Raw genomic sequence first — 14,037 nt, 5'->3', positions numbered from 1 at the left:
CAATAAGGCAAGAAAAGGAAATGAAAGCCATACAGATGAGGAAGGAGAAATAACTGTCCCTATAAGCAGATGGCGTGTTGTCTATGTAGAAAATCCTAAGGAATTGCCACACACACACAAAAAAAATAAAATTCCTGTAACTAATAAGTGAGTTCTTAGCTGTAAATATAACAAAACATGTATGGGACTTATAGGCTGAAAACTACACAACCCTGATGAAAGACATCAAAGAAGATCTAAATAAATGGAGAGAGATACCATGTTCATGATTGAAAGAATCAACATAATAAAGGTGTCAATTCTAACTAGATTAGTATAAAGGTATTGATTGATATACAGCAATTCCTATCAAAATCCCAGTCAGAATTTTTTAGATATAGACAAGATTATTCTACAATGTGTATAGAAAGAAAAAGGAAGTAGAATAGCTAAAATGATTTTGAAAAAGATGAATAAAATGGGAGGAATCAGTTTACATGGTTTCAAAACTTTATAAATACAACAATCAAAACTGTGTCCTCCTGGCAGAGGGATAGACAACTAGATCAATGGAGCAGAAATGAGAACCCAGAAATATACCTACACAAATATGCCCCACTCATTCTTGACAAAGGTGCAAAGGCAATTCAGTGGAGGAAAGATAGCATCTATCACAAATGATGCTGGAGTCATTGGACAGCCATAGGCAATACAATAAGCTCTGGTCTAAGTGTCACATCTTTAACAAAAGTTAATTCAATGGATCATGTGCCTGTCCAACAAGTAGAATTATAAAATTTTAGAAAAAAGCATGAGAGAAGAGCTTCCGGATCTCGAGCTAGACAAGGAGTTCCTAAACTTGGCACCAAAAGCACCAGCCATAAAAAGAAAACTTGATAAACGGGACATCACCAAAAATAAAAACTTTGGCTCTGCCAAAGACCCTGTTAAGAGTACGAAAAGGCAAGCTATGGACTGGTAAAAAAAAAAAAAAAATTGCAATCTATATATACGACAAAGGACAAGTATCTAGGACATATTTTTTTTTAAAGCTCTTAAAACTCAACAGCAGGGAAGCAAACAATCCAATTAGAACATGAGCAAAAGACATGAAGAAACATTTCCCGGAAGAAGATATTCAGATGGTGAATAAGCACATGGCAAGATGTTCGACATCATTAGCCATTAATCATGCACTTTAAAGCCACAACAAGTTGGGCTTCCCTGGTGGTGCAGTGGTTGAGAGTCCGCCTGCCATTGCGGGGGACACGGGTTCGTGCCCCGGTCCGGGAGGATCCCACATGCCGCGGAGCAGCTGGGCCCGTGAGCCATGGCCGCTGAGCCTGCGCGTCCGGAGCCTGTGCTCCACAACGGGAGAGGCCACGACAGTGAGAGGCCCGCGTACCACGAAAAAAAGAAAACAAAAAACACAACAAGCTACCACTACCCACCTAAAAAAAAAACTGTGAAAATGCCAAGTGCTGGTGAGGATGCAAAGTAGGTGGGCACATCATACATTCCTGATGGGAATGTGAAATGGTACAGCTACTGAGGAAAACAGTTTGGGGGTTTCTTTAAGAGTTACTCATGCACTGACAATGTAACCCAGCAGTTACGCATTTGCGCCAGAAGAAGGAAGACTTATGTTCACACAATAACCTGTATACAAACGTTTAAGGTAGCTTTATTTGTAATAGCCAAAACCTGGAAACATCTAAAATGCCCTTCAACAGTTGAAGGATCAAACAAACTGTGGTCCATCCACCCCATGGAATACCACTCAGCGCTACAAAGGAATGAATTATTGACACATAGAGCAACTGGATGCGTCCCCAAAGACGTGTGCTGAGTGGGAAAAAAGCTAACGTATTGTTCTATTTATAACACATTCTCGAAATGACAAAATTATAGAAATGGACAACAGATCGTGATTCTGTGTTGGTTCCGACTGTGGCAACAGTGGTGGCCAGGAACTAAGGAGGGGGTTGGGATAAGAGAGAAGTAGGTGTGGCTATAAAAAGGCAACATGAAGGATCCTCCTGGTGACGGAACGCTCTGTAAATTGACTGTATCCATGTCAGGGTCCTGGTTATGACGTTGTACTATAGCTTTACAAGATGTTACCACTGGGGAAACTGGGTGGCAGGGAGATGTGATTGCTCTCTGTTATTTCTTACAACAGCATGTGAATCCACATTTATCTCAAAATAAAAGTTAAAGAAGCGTGAAGCTCTGGCCCAGCATCTCCAGTCCAGGAGAAATGACTCGTGTACCCACCAAAGACATTCACTAGAATGCTCGCAGAAGTTCTGTTAATAACTTCCGGCCTGAGACGGAAACGAGTCACGTGTCCACTAACAGGTGAGTGGACGAACTGCGGAAGGTTCCTACAAAGGTAGACGTTTTAACAATTAAAAAAAAAAAAGCAAATCATTGATCTACACAACAGTATGGATGAATCTCAAAAAGATTATGCTGATCAAAGAAGTTGATAGAAAAAAATCACATGCTGAAGGATCCCATTTTTACGAAGTTCAAAGACGGGCAGAACTAATCTACGGTGACGGAAATCAGGTGACTGGTACCTGGAGTGGGGGTATTGAGATTACTGTCTGGGAAAGGGCCCAGGGCAACCTGGCAGGGGGTGGGACTGTACTTGACCTTGACCTAGGATAGCCTCACGGGTGTAGACGTAAGTATGAACCCAGTGTGTGCTCCACGTGAGGTGTGTGCATGTTACTTAATCATATGGTAAAGCTCAACTTAAAAAAATAATTTTCAATGGTTTTTCAATGAGTGAGAAAAGAGGGGAGAGGCTGAGGAAGTCTGTGATTAAGGAAAAACGAACCCAGACCAGGAAGTGACTTGGCTGCTGGGACCCGTACCTGTTTCCAGGGCCCCAGGAGGCCCCAGAGGAAAGGAAGCATCCTTCAGATTCCCAGGCAAAAGTCCCAGCCGGTGACAGGGCAGGCGGGGCAGTGAAACTCCATCTGTGGACGCAGGCCCAGCCTCCCCGACCTGCAGGAATGCCCAGGCTGCCACAGGTCTCGGCCTGGACTTGCAAGCTCTCGGGGTGAGGCCAGGGTGGGGGAACCCAGCCCACTAGGGCTCTGGATGGACACCCGGCAGCAGGAGGGGGCTCCGTGGGAAGGAGAGGAAAAGCTAATCCCTGGAGAAAAACCCAGGTCTGCCTCGGGCTGCTGGCACGACGCACACAACTAATAAATGTCTGCTGAACTGCAGTGAATTCCCAGAGCACGGAGACATTCAACGGCTCAGCCCCGTTCTGGGGGAGCTGCCCTGTGCATTGACTCACTGATTGATTAATGATCTGACTTTGTGTAATAGTTTATAAAGCGCTCTAACAACTAAAACTCAGGGTTCAGATCCGGCTCCGCCTCTCAATAGCTGTGTGACCTTGGGCAAATTACTTAACCTCTCTGTGCCTTCATTTCTTCAACTAAAAAATGGGAATGATGATTAGGTGAGTTAATACACGTAAAGCTCTTAGAACAGTGCCTGGCACACCGTAAGTGTAAGTTACGTAGCCAGCTGGCGGTACAGGCGGGTCTCAAACCCATCTCCATCTTGAAAGCTGTGCGGTCCACTAGGGTAGCCGCCCACCACGATTGGGCATGTGGAATGTGGCTAACCCCAAATGGGATGTGCTGGATTTCTAAGACTTCCTATGAACAAAAAGTGTAAAGTATCTCACTCAGAATGTTTTAGATGGATTACGCATTGAAATGATTATATTTGCATATATTGGAGATAATGAAATATATTATTAAAATAAATTTCGCCCGTTTGTTCTTTTTTTTTTTTTAAAGTGTGACATCACACCAGCAGCCCACGTTTGTGGCCCGTCTTAGATTTCTGTTGGATGGCGCTGCCCTGGAGAATTCTGTCCCTGACAGCCCCTCTTCTCCAAATCTGAACTTTATTCTCCCCTATTTAAGGCTCTCTCTTTCCTCCACAAGGAGCTCAGTCCCAGAATTGTCACATCTACCAACACTTGCCCCTCTGAATAATAGTGCCCCAATTTCTGGTGATAACAGGGTGTCGTTCCCCAGAATAAGGGGCTCGGCCAGCAGTGCCTTCTGCCCACGGAGAAGAAAGGGGAATTGGTGCCCTTGGCAGGTAGCTGGGAGGACAGTGGCCGCGCAGGGGTCGTCTGTTACACTTGAGTCTCGGAATGTAATCTTGAAGTTGGAAGAAACCTGGCAGGTCATCGGGTCCAAACTCCTCATTTTCAGATTGAGACTCAAGGCATGACGAGGTCTCAGGGAGAGTCAGAGCTGGAGCTGGGAGGGCCGGACTCAGCACTGCTGCTCCCGGGCACGGCTGGGGACAGGGCTGTGACTTTCCACTCTCCTCTCCTGGCACCTGTCTGACCTCTGAGAGGTCCTCGGTGGCCAACTAAGGCAGACAGAGAAAATGCCTCTAGTCGTGCTGCCTTTCAGGGCCCGACAACTAGGTGGGGGGATTTGCACAGGGAGCGAGAATGCGATTGGCTCGGAGCCGCAGGCCCACCTCGAGGCCACCATGCGGGCTCCTGCGGGACAGCCAGGATCGCCTGGGGCTTCCACGCCCGTGTCTGTTCCCATCCCTGCAGACAGCCTGGAGAGACCAGCCCAGCCCGTGTTCTCGGCCCCCCTTAGGGATGAGAAACCGAGGTGGGGAAGGCCAGTAGCTCAGTGGCGCCCAGCACAGGCCATTCGGAAGGTTGGGACTAAAGCCACGTCCTCCAGCCAGACCACGTGGGAAGAAGGAGCTCCCCTGAGCAAAGCCAGGGCGGGGATGCAGGGAGAGGGCAGGGCTCTGCTCCCACCCCTGCAAAGTCTCAGCTGGGCTCTGGTTCCTCCCACCACACCCTCCAGCCTCACACCTTTCCCACGGTCCACCTGTCACCCCCCTCTCTGTAGGCCGCTTTTGGGTAGTACTTGAGAATAGGAACCACCTGCGTTCAAATCCCAGCTCCAGCTCAACTGGCTCTGGGAGCTTAGGCAAGTTACTCAACCTCTCTGTGCCTTCATGTTCTCATCTGTAAAATGGGAGGACTGCCTGCCCCCATTACGGGGCTGCCATGAGACGCTCACCCGCTTTGAGTTGTGCCAGCACAGGCTTGGGTACATTTCAGCTGTCACTTCTCCTCCTGTTGTTACCATGGCCTCCACAGGGCCGCGTCACAGGCAGCAGAACTCCCAAGCCCCCTCCTGGACTAGTCCTCCAAGGCCGCATCTGGAGGCCGGGCCCGGCTTTGCTGGGCCCTCTGCTCAGGGCCACACACGTGGCAGACGGAGATCCGGGGAGCTGGTGAGCTGCTCCCTGCCGTCGCGTGTACACATATGTTGGACCCCTCCATGCGCCAGAGAGGCAAATGCGGTGGGGGCCATAGGGCCCGTCAAATACAGCAGCCAGCAGAGGTGGCTGCCCCCACCCCCGGGAGGGCGGGCGGCTGGCCCCACGCCCTCCATTCTCACCAGCCCTAGCCCCTGGTTCCCTTGCCTGCCGGGCAAGCAGACCCCTTGACAGAGCACAAACTGACCCACGTGATCCCCAAGAGGTCCCCTCCCTGTTCCAGCAACGACTCCGCATGGACAAGGGCTTCTGGGGACAGCAGTTTAGCCAACAGGGGCTTGGGAAGACCGCAGGACTCCACTGAATTCTGCCACTAAGCTGCCCCTTGGCCTCTCTGTGCCTCGGTTTCCCCATCTGTGAGGGACGGGAGTCTGGACCTGATGCTCTCTGAGGTCCTCACCCAACACTCACCGATTGGATAAAGCATTAAAACAAAGAGCTATGGATGGAGGTTGGTGCTTCCCAGGCTGCTGCCGGGCCCTGGGCCAGGGGATACCCGCCAGACTCCACAGGGAAACAGATGGGGACAGTCCAATGGGCCGCGTGGTGAGGGCAGGCCAGACGAGGCCGGGCAGGCTGGCTCCAGGCAGGACGGCCTCATGGTCAGCCGGGCAGCCGGGAGCTGTCAGCAGGATGGGGCATTCAGGGGGACCCAGGCCTCCAAGTCTGAGGTGCCCCTCCGCCCCTCCCCGGGGGTTCTCCCTCCCTCCAGGAATGAAGGCCGCGGCCGCGGGAGGACCACGTCCCCGAGTGACCCCACCCAGCCTCAGGACCAGGGCTGCAAGGCGCTGGCAGCGCATGAAACTGTGCAGCGGGGCAGTGGGCCACCCACGAACCAGCAGCCTCAGAGGGCTCCCTTCACGCCCCATCTTCAGCCGCAGCCTCGCCCCTCCGTGGCCGAGAGCTGGCAGGCTAGCGGTGGGGTTCAGAGGGCAGCCGGAGAGCCCACGTGGGAGCAGAGGAAAGTACGGTGCGTGGCCATGCAGGCTGCCCCCCTGGGCGCAAGTCCCGGCCCCTCTGCTCCCAGCTGCATCACGGCCAGCAAGATACTTCCCTTCCTGAGCCTCGATTTCTCTATATGTAAAATGGACTGATGAGAGTACCTTGCTCTGAAGGACGATGTGAGGCCGACACCAGGAAATGAGATGGAAGCTTTCACTAAAAGATGGCTGAAGTGACCTGATGATAAGAGAAGGAAAAAAAAAAAAAAAAAAAAGAAAGATGATCTGATCCTTCTGTTCCTTTAAGAATGGCAACCCCCCCCGGAAATCAGGAAAGACCCCTGGTTTGGGGGCCACGAGTCCTACCAGAAGGAGGTCCTTCCCTGGGCCCACGGAGGGAAGCCTATAGGTACCCCACCAGGCGGCCAGCCCTTTCGCATGTCCTCAGAAATCAGGTGTTTTCCTGCTGGAAAGTTTCCATCATCTTTAAATCCGATTCTGGGGGCGCTAACGTCGCACACTTAGCCTCTGTGACTCACGAGCCGTCGGCAGGGAAGCGCTGTTGGGACTTGAACGAGGGCGGGCAGAGATTTCCAAAGATCAGGGTGGGTTTCTTTAAGCCTCTAAGAAGTTCTCATTTCATAACCAGCTGACATACACATAAAGGAGCGATATTTTTCCAAGGAAACGTCTCACAGCCAGGGCGAGGCTCTCTGCCCTACCGATACCTTTGATCCCCACGTCAGGCTGCTAGCGGCGGCCTCACCGGGAGGGAAGGTGCCGTCCCCTCCTGGCGACCAAGATGTTTGTTTCTTTGGGTTCCTACCGACAAGTCACGGGCTGCTGATTTTCTTGGCCATGTCCAAGCCTGAGGACGGTGCTGGGTAGCCTCAGGGACTAAGGAAGGCCAACGGAATTGAGGTGCCAGGTGCCAGAAATCCGACCCCACTGCCCGAAGCTGCTTACACCCACTCACCGTTGGCGACAGCCAACGCCTCGCCCTGACACAAGCTCACAGCACGCCAGGCTCCGTGCCTGAAGCAGGAGGTCTGGTCGCATCCCCACAGAGACCACTCAAGTAGGTATTCTTATGCCCATTTTGCAGATAGGGAAACTGAGGCTCAGAGAGGTGAAACAGCATGCCCAAGATTTCACTTCTACAAAGCGGGGGAGGCAAGATCTGAACCCATGTCTGTCTGGCTCCAGCATCTTCCCCTTTCATCACGCTTCTGCCCCCTCAACTTAATTCACCAAGAGTTATTCAGCAATGATGCTGCCCAGTCACTATAGGGGACAGAATGAGGGCAAGCATGGTCCCAATCCTAAAGGAACCTGCGACCGGCTGAGGGGTAAGAGAATGAATGAATGAGCGAGTGAATGAATGAACAGATGAAGAGTGAGAGATGGCAGGAGGATGAACCAGTCTGAGGATGCGCTGTCGGGCTGACACCACTCCGAGCACCAGAGGCTGCCGCCAGCTGGGGACCTCTGAGAAGCCGCATGGAATGCAGCTCTCGCGAGTGTCAGCCCAAGACATGGAAAAGGGGGAGGTTTGCCCACCAGCTGCATCCCCCATCCCCATGGTCAAGGGTGGCCTTCACACTTCTAGGCTTGTGCATGAGTCAGGTGGCCGAGAAGCCCAGAGCAGAAAGGGCAGACATGGGGGCAGCCGAGAGGAGACACTGACAGATCCCACTTGCCTGCAGCTGGTTGAAAAAGTGAGTTGAGACAACGGGAGGCAGGACACAAGAGGAATCCGGTACAAGACAGTCCACGTGTACATGAAATCGGACTTTGGAAACACAGGGATGGGTGTTCTCTGCACTTGTTTTCATATCCTCTCTAGTAAATCTCCTCTCTCAGCATTGAAGGTGAGTAGACCTAGCACAACAGATGCTCAACAAATAGATGGGGGAAAATGGATGGATGGGTGGGTGGATGGATGGAGGGATGGATGGATGAATGGGCATGTTGGTTGGTGGTTGGGTATGTGGGTGGATAGGTGCATGCATGGCCATGTGGATAAGTGAAGGGATGGGTAGATGGATGGGTAGGCGGATGGATGGATGGATGGATGGGCATGTGGGTTGTGGATGGGTAGCTGGGTGGATAGGTGCAGGCATGGCCGTGTGGATGGGTGGGTGGATGGATAGATGGGTGGGTGAGTGGATAGATAAATGCATAGGTGGATGGATGGATAGGCATGTGGGTGGGTGGGTGGGTGGGTAATTAGATGGATGGACGGTTGGGTGGTAGAGCCCAGATTCCTTCTGCTGCTACTAGCCCACCCACTTCTTCACCGGGAATGGATCCAACAAACAAGATGGGATTCTGAGCCAGGTTGGAGCTGAAAAACCAGCCAGACACCCTGAGACAAGCCTTTGTGTCAGATGTATTGGGGAAGCTGGGAGGTGGGAGGTGGCGCCCAGCCAGGAGACGCAAGCTGTCTCCCGTTGGCCTGGCAGGAAGCCTCCCAGCTCTGGAGCACACGAGCCAGGCTTTGAATCCTGGCTCCCTTCCTTCCAGGCTGGCTGAATGACCTTGGGCTAGTCACACAACTTGGGGTCTTGGTTTCCTCACGTATAAATAAGAATCAGAGGAACTCACACCCTCAGCTGTCTCTGCTGTGATAGTGTCACCCTAGGGGGAAATTGTCATAATTGATAAACCTGGAAGCTTATTCTCTGGGTGAAGAAACCAGACCTTAGAATGGAGAAATTCTCCGACGTCTCAGCCAGGGCTAAAACTTCCAGTCATGGTGGCGGAACAGGGCAGTGGAATTTGGAGCCCTCTGCCGTGACCCCTGATATAACACAGACTAGGCCAAGATGTTCGTGTAACGTTCAGGGAGACCCTGAAACCTACTCCAAGGTTTGGCTGGCCCTGTGTTCTGAGAACACCTCCGGAGGTTGCCTGTCTGTGGATGGAAGGGGGCTGAATCACCAAGGGGCACAACCCAGGGACGTTCTCAGAAAATGGGGTGAGCCGTCCACTCCCCAAGTGGAATATGCCAAAGGGGCATTGCAAGGGGAACAAGGTACACCTTCCATTGAAGGAAGAAAGGAAGTAGTTGATTGGATGGTTGGTTGGTTGTTGGTTGGCTGGCTAGTTTGTCCGTCCATCAGTAACTTAGTGAATGACTAGCTTGTAGCCTGGTCCACCAGGCAATGCTAAGTCTCTCTCTGAGGTCCCACCTCCAATATGTCCCTCTGGGTTCATCCTCCCTCAGGGCCAGACTGAAACACATCACTGCCCTGCCCTAACCTTCAAGAATCTCCAGTGTCCACAGGACAAAATCCAAGGGCCTCCCCTGGACATGCAAAGCTTCCTGCAAAGGAGCCCCCCAGCCCCCTAGTCCACCCCCATGTCAGCCCTACTTCAGGGTTCCTGGCCTTGGTTCACACCGTCCTCTCAACCCAAGTGTCTTCTTTCCGTCCGCCACGCGTCTGAGTCCTTCTTACAGGACGAAACGCATCCAACACGAGTCACGCTTCCAGGAGTAGCTGAAGATGATGAGGCCACCGAACTCCTGCCATTTCTACTACAACGATAGGCGCATAGCGACCTGTCCAGGCACTTTGCTCGCAGGTTTCTGTTTCTCAACTATATACACGTGCAGAAGACAGGAAAAAAGAAAGGACCAAGTTACGAGTGGTTATTAACCCTGAAGTCTGCCAGAATGGCTTCATCGATCCATCCGTTCCTTCATACCCAGGCATTCAGTCATTCAGAGAACTCTTACTGCTTCCTGGGCAAACATGCTGGTAGCAGGAAAGTCCATGGGCTCCCACCCCAGCGGCCCCACGGGTACAAGCACCATTTGGAGTCACAAAACCGACGATGGGACTTTGGTTCTGGCTCCCTTCCATCACGCCAGGGCCTGGGCAGGTCACCGGGGGCAGGGGCCACAAGCCGGAGATAAGCCAGTGGTCAAGCTCTGTAGCCGTGATTACGCACCCGCCGCTCTGAGCCTGTTTCCCACCGGTGAAGGGGTGACAGCAGCCCATGTCTCCCAGCAGTGATGGGAGGACAGACCTCCTCGGCTCAAAGAGGGAAACCTGCCAATTGAAAACAGCCACCTGCTCCTTCAAAAAGGATTCTTAGTCTCCTTGGCATTGGGTGTTGTCTGCGCGTCCAGGGGCCACGACAACAAAGGGCCACAGACCTGCTGGCTTCAAACAAGAGAAATCGATTCTCTCACAGCTCTGGAGTCAAGGTGTTGGCAGGGCCTCGCTCCCTCCAAAGGCTCCAGGGGAGGGTCCTGCCTGCCTCTTTCAGCCTCTGGGGTCTCCAGGCGTCCCTGGCTGTGGCCGCATCCCTCCAGTCTCTGTCTCCGTCGTCCCATGGCCTCCTCTGTGTCATCTTCGCTGCTTCTGTCCTTTATAAGGACACTGATTGGATGTAGGACCCTTCCTCTTCCAGGAAGGTCACATCCTGAGATCCTTATTTTAACTACGTCTACAAAGACCCTATTTCCAAATAAGCTCTCATTCTGAGGGTCCAAGTATATATGAACTGGGGGGGACACGATTCCATCCAGCACAGACACTCAGGCAGAGATGGGCAAGTGGCCCCTCTGTGTGTCACGGAGCCATCGAGGGACCCCCGCTCTTCCACTGGTGCTGAGGCCCCCTCCTGGCCCACCTAGACAGACGCCTCCAGCTTCGCGGCTCCCCGAGGCCTTTGCAATGCACATGCACCATGCCTGGCGCTGCCTTTTACCCTAGACGTTCCTCTAGGAACGGAGCCAGACAGACTCAGAGTGAGGAGACAGGTGAAAGAGCCAGGCAGCACCAGGTGGAAACCGCAGGATGGGGCGAGCGCTGGCCACACGCCCACCACCGAGTGCCAAGGGGAGTGACGGCCGCTGCCAGGCGTGGGGGTGGGAAATCAAGGCAGCATCACAGCATCGGGGAGCCTTGGGGGCAACCCTTAAGGAAGAGTGGGGCTCCTCCTGGTGGGCCTGGTGGGCGAGGGTCACCCCAGGCGCCAAGCCACCTGAGCCACATGCTCAGGGCTGGGATGGTGGACGCAGAGCACGTAGCAGGGAAAGGGCAGGAGAAGACAGGCTGCTGCACAAAGGATGTGGGCTTGATCTTGGGAAGAGGCTCAGAGCCTCTCGCACCATCCCTCGGCTGGCCACGATCTGGGGATGGGGACAGCGCCGGGGGACTGTACCAGCGGCAGGGCGCATGTGAGCCGGGCTGGTTGCCCCGTGCTCTCCAGTATCCAGCGGGGAGGTGAGGAGGGATAATCCCCTGGGGGGACCAGAGTTGCCTGCAGCCGGGATGCGGGTCCTCGAGCGCTGGGCAGAAGGTCGCACACGCATCATCTCCTGGACACAGGCTCTGGCGCAGAGACACGGACCCCAGTCACACACGGAGCCCCGCCATGACAAATATTTCACCAGGAGACTTCCTCTGGGAGGGGGAGAAATACCCAAAGCACCCTTTGTCTTAAAACATTAATGTCCAATTCTAAATTGGGTCGGGGGACGGAGGAGGAGAAGGGAGGAAGGCAGGGGTGGGGAGCCATCACTGGGCATCATTCATAAGCCACACACTGGGCCCTTCATCAGGCCCCAAACTCACCCTTGTGGCTACGCAAAGATTTATTGAAGCCCCAGCATGGGCTCATTTATTTTCCTCCAAACCAATTTGAAAAGACCGTTTGCATCTGCCCTGGAGGAAAAAAAAAACCACACACACACACACACACACACAAAATGTGCTTATTTGGCAAACTTTGTTTGAAAAACCTGCTTGTCCCCAAAGAAGTAGCCGCATGTTTGGCGAGGCCAGGGGCTGTGTCTGTGGGGAGGGGATGGTGGTGGTTCGGTTCTTCCCCATCATCTGTTGGCCAGAGAAAGAGACAGAGAACTTGAACTCAGACACCATTTCTTGCACCTGGGGACCCAGAAAGGCGGGGCCCTTTGCTCGGAGATCAAGGTCCCCTTGTAGGTCTCTCTAGCCTTGCTTGTCAGGGACGTCTGTGCACAGACAGCTGCAAAACGCAAAGAAAAGTGTAAAACCAAGCGGAGAAAAATGGACAATGAGAATTTCAAACATTAGCTAATTTTGAGGGGTGGGGTGAAAGTTCTGTCTGTCCTCTCCAGAAAAAAGAGATGTCACCCATGAATAAACATTCACCTTTCTTCCTATCTACAATATACAAAGAGTTTTTATGAATCAATAAGAAAGAAAAACACAATAATAGAAAAATGGGCCAGGGACACAACTGGGTAATTTGGAAGAGGAAAGTATGGTCCATAAATACGGGTAACAAAATGCTTAATGTTGCCAATAATCCGAGAGATGCAACTTGAAGCACAGACAACTAACATCTTAGTTTGCACCTACCAAACCGGCAAATATGCGCAAGAACGTACCAGCAGGTTAGTGAGATGGAGCAAGCAGAGGTACAGCTGGTGAAGCCCCCCTTGTCACTTTGGCCACACGCATCCCCGCCCAGATGGGGGCGTGCTCTTTGACCCAGCAGCGCCACTTTTATGAATCCAAAGAAGTGCACAGAGGCTTGGCTCTGGGGGGCCAGGCACTGAGCCTTATCTGAAGTGTCAGCAGAAGGAGGATGGCTCCTCCCTGCGGTCTCCAGGCACACGTCTGCCCCTCGGCACAGGCAGCCTGGACTTCCAGGAAACTGTGGACGTGCGCCTCGCGGCTGGAGCGTGCGCTCCTGGTCTGGGAGCCGCAGAGATCTGCGTTAGAAGCAGTGGGTGGCAGCCACGGGGAGCAGACCACCCATCAGGACCTGCTTTTAGAAGCAGAGAGCCTGGTCCTGGGGGGGTCCCAAACAGAAATGTGTCCAGGCTTCCTTCGAACCCTGGGGCTACTCCTCAGCACAGGCCCCCTCCCCAAAGCAGACTTGTTCCCCCCAGACCAGGGCAGATCTGCCCAGCTATCACTGGAGCCCCCCACCCCTGGAACAATGAACTCAAATATCAGAACTGGAAGGTTGCATGGGGAATGCCCTGGTTGACAGATGGGGAAACTGAGGGCAGATGTTCTCCCAAGGTCATCCCGGCTCAAACCAGAGCTGGCGCCTAAGAGTCCCAGACCCTCCCCGAGCTTCCCAAACTGGGTCACCAGAGACCACGTGTGTCCCTGCTGTGAACGGGTGAGCCTCAGGCGATGGGCTCCTGCCACAGTGGGGCCCTACCCATCAGTATGAATGTCACTCAGGACCCCTCTCCTTTGTGTCAGCAAGTCCCCAGCACTGCTGGAGAGCTGGGGACATGCAGGGCAGCCAACATGTTCCTGCCTGCGGAGAGAAGAGGTGGGAAACGGTGTCTGTGTCCAGGCCGGGGGAGCAGGATAAGGGTCTGTCCTGCTCCAGGAGGTCAGAGAGGCCTTCCCTGGGGAGGGGGTGTGGGGCTGCCTTTGAGGGTCAAGGAGGAAGCAGGTCGGGGAGACAAGGGCAGAGCTTTCTGGGAAGACACCTGTGAGCCAAACTCCAGGACCAGGCTTCCACTTTCATGCAATGCCACCTGGCAGGCTTCCCTGCACTCCTGCTAAGGGTCCCTGTGCCGACCACCCCGGGAGGAACATCCCTGGTCCTCGAATGGCCAACACTATTGCATTCTTGCTCTGATCTAGGCACTAGTGACACCTCAGAGCCTTTATCTTATAAGACTCTCGTTAGACCCATTTTACAGAGGAGAAGACTGAGGCACAGAAAGGTAAAGAGGTTTGCAAGGGCCACCAGCTGGTAAGGGGGGGAGTCAGGATGTGTCTGGCTC

This window comes from Delphinus delphis, chromosome 8, assembly GCF_949987515.2.
Source record: "Delphinus delphis chromosome 8, mDelDel1.2, whole genome shotgun sequence".
Classification (NCBI taxonomy): Eukaryota; Metazoa; Chordata; class Mammalia; order Artiodactyla; family Delphinidae; genus Delphinus; species Delphinus delphis.
The sequence above is the reverse complement of the archived record's forward strand: the minus strand, read 5'-3'. Positions refer to the sequence as shown.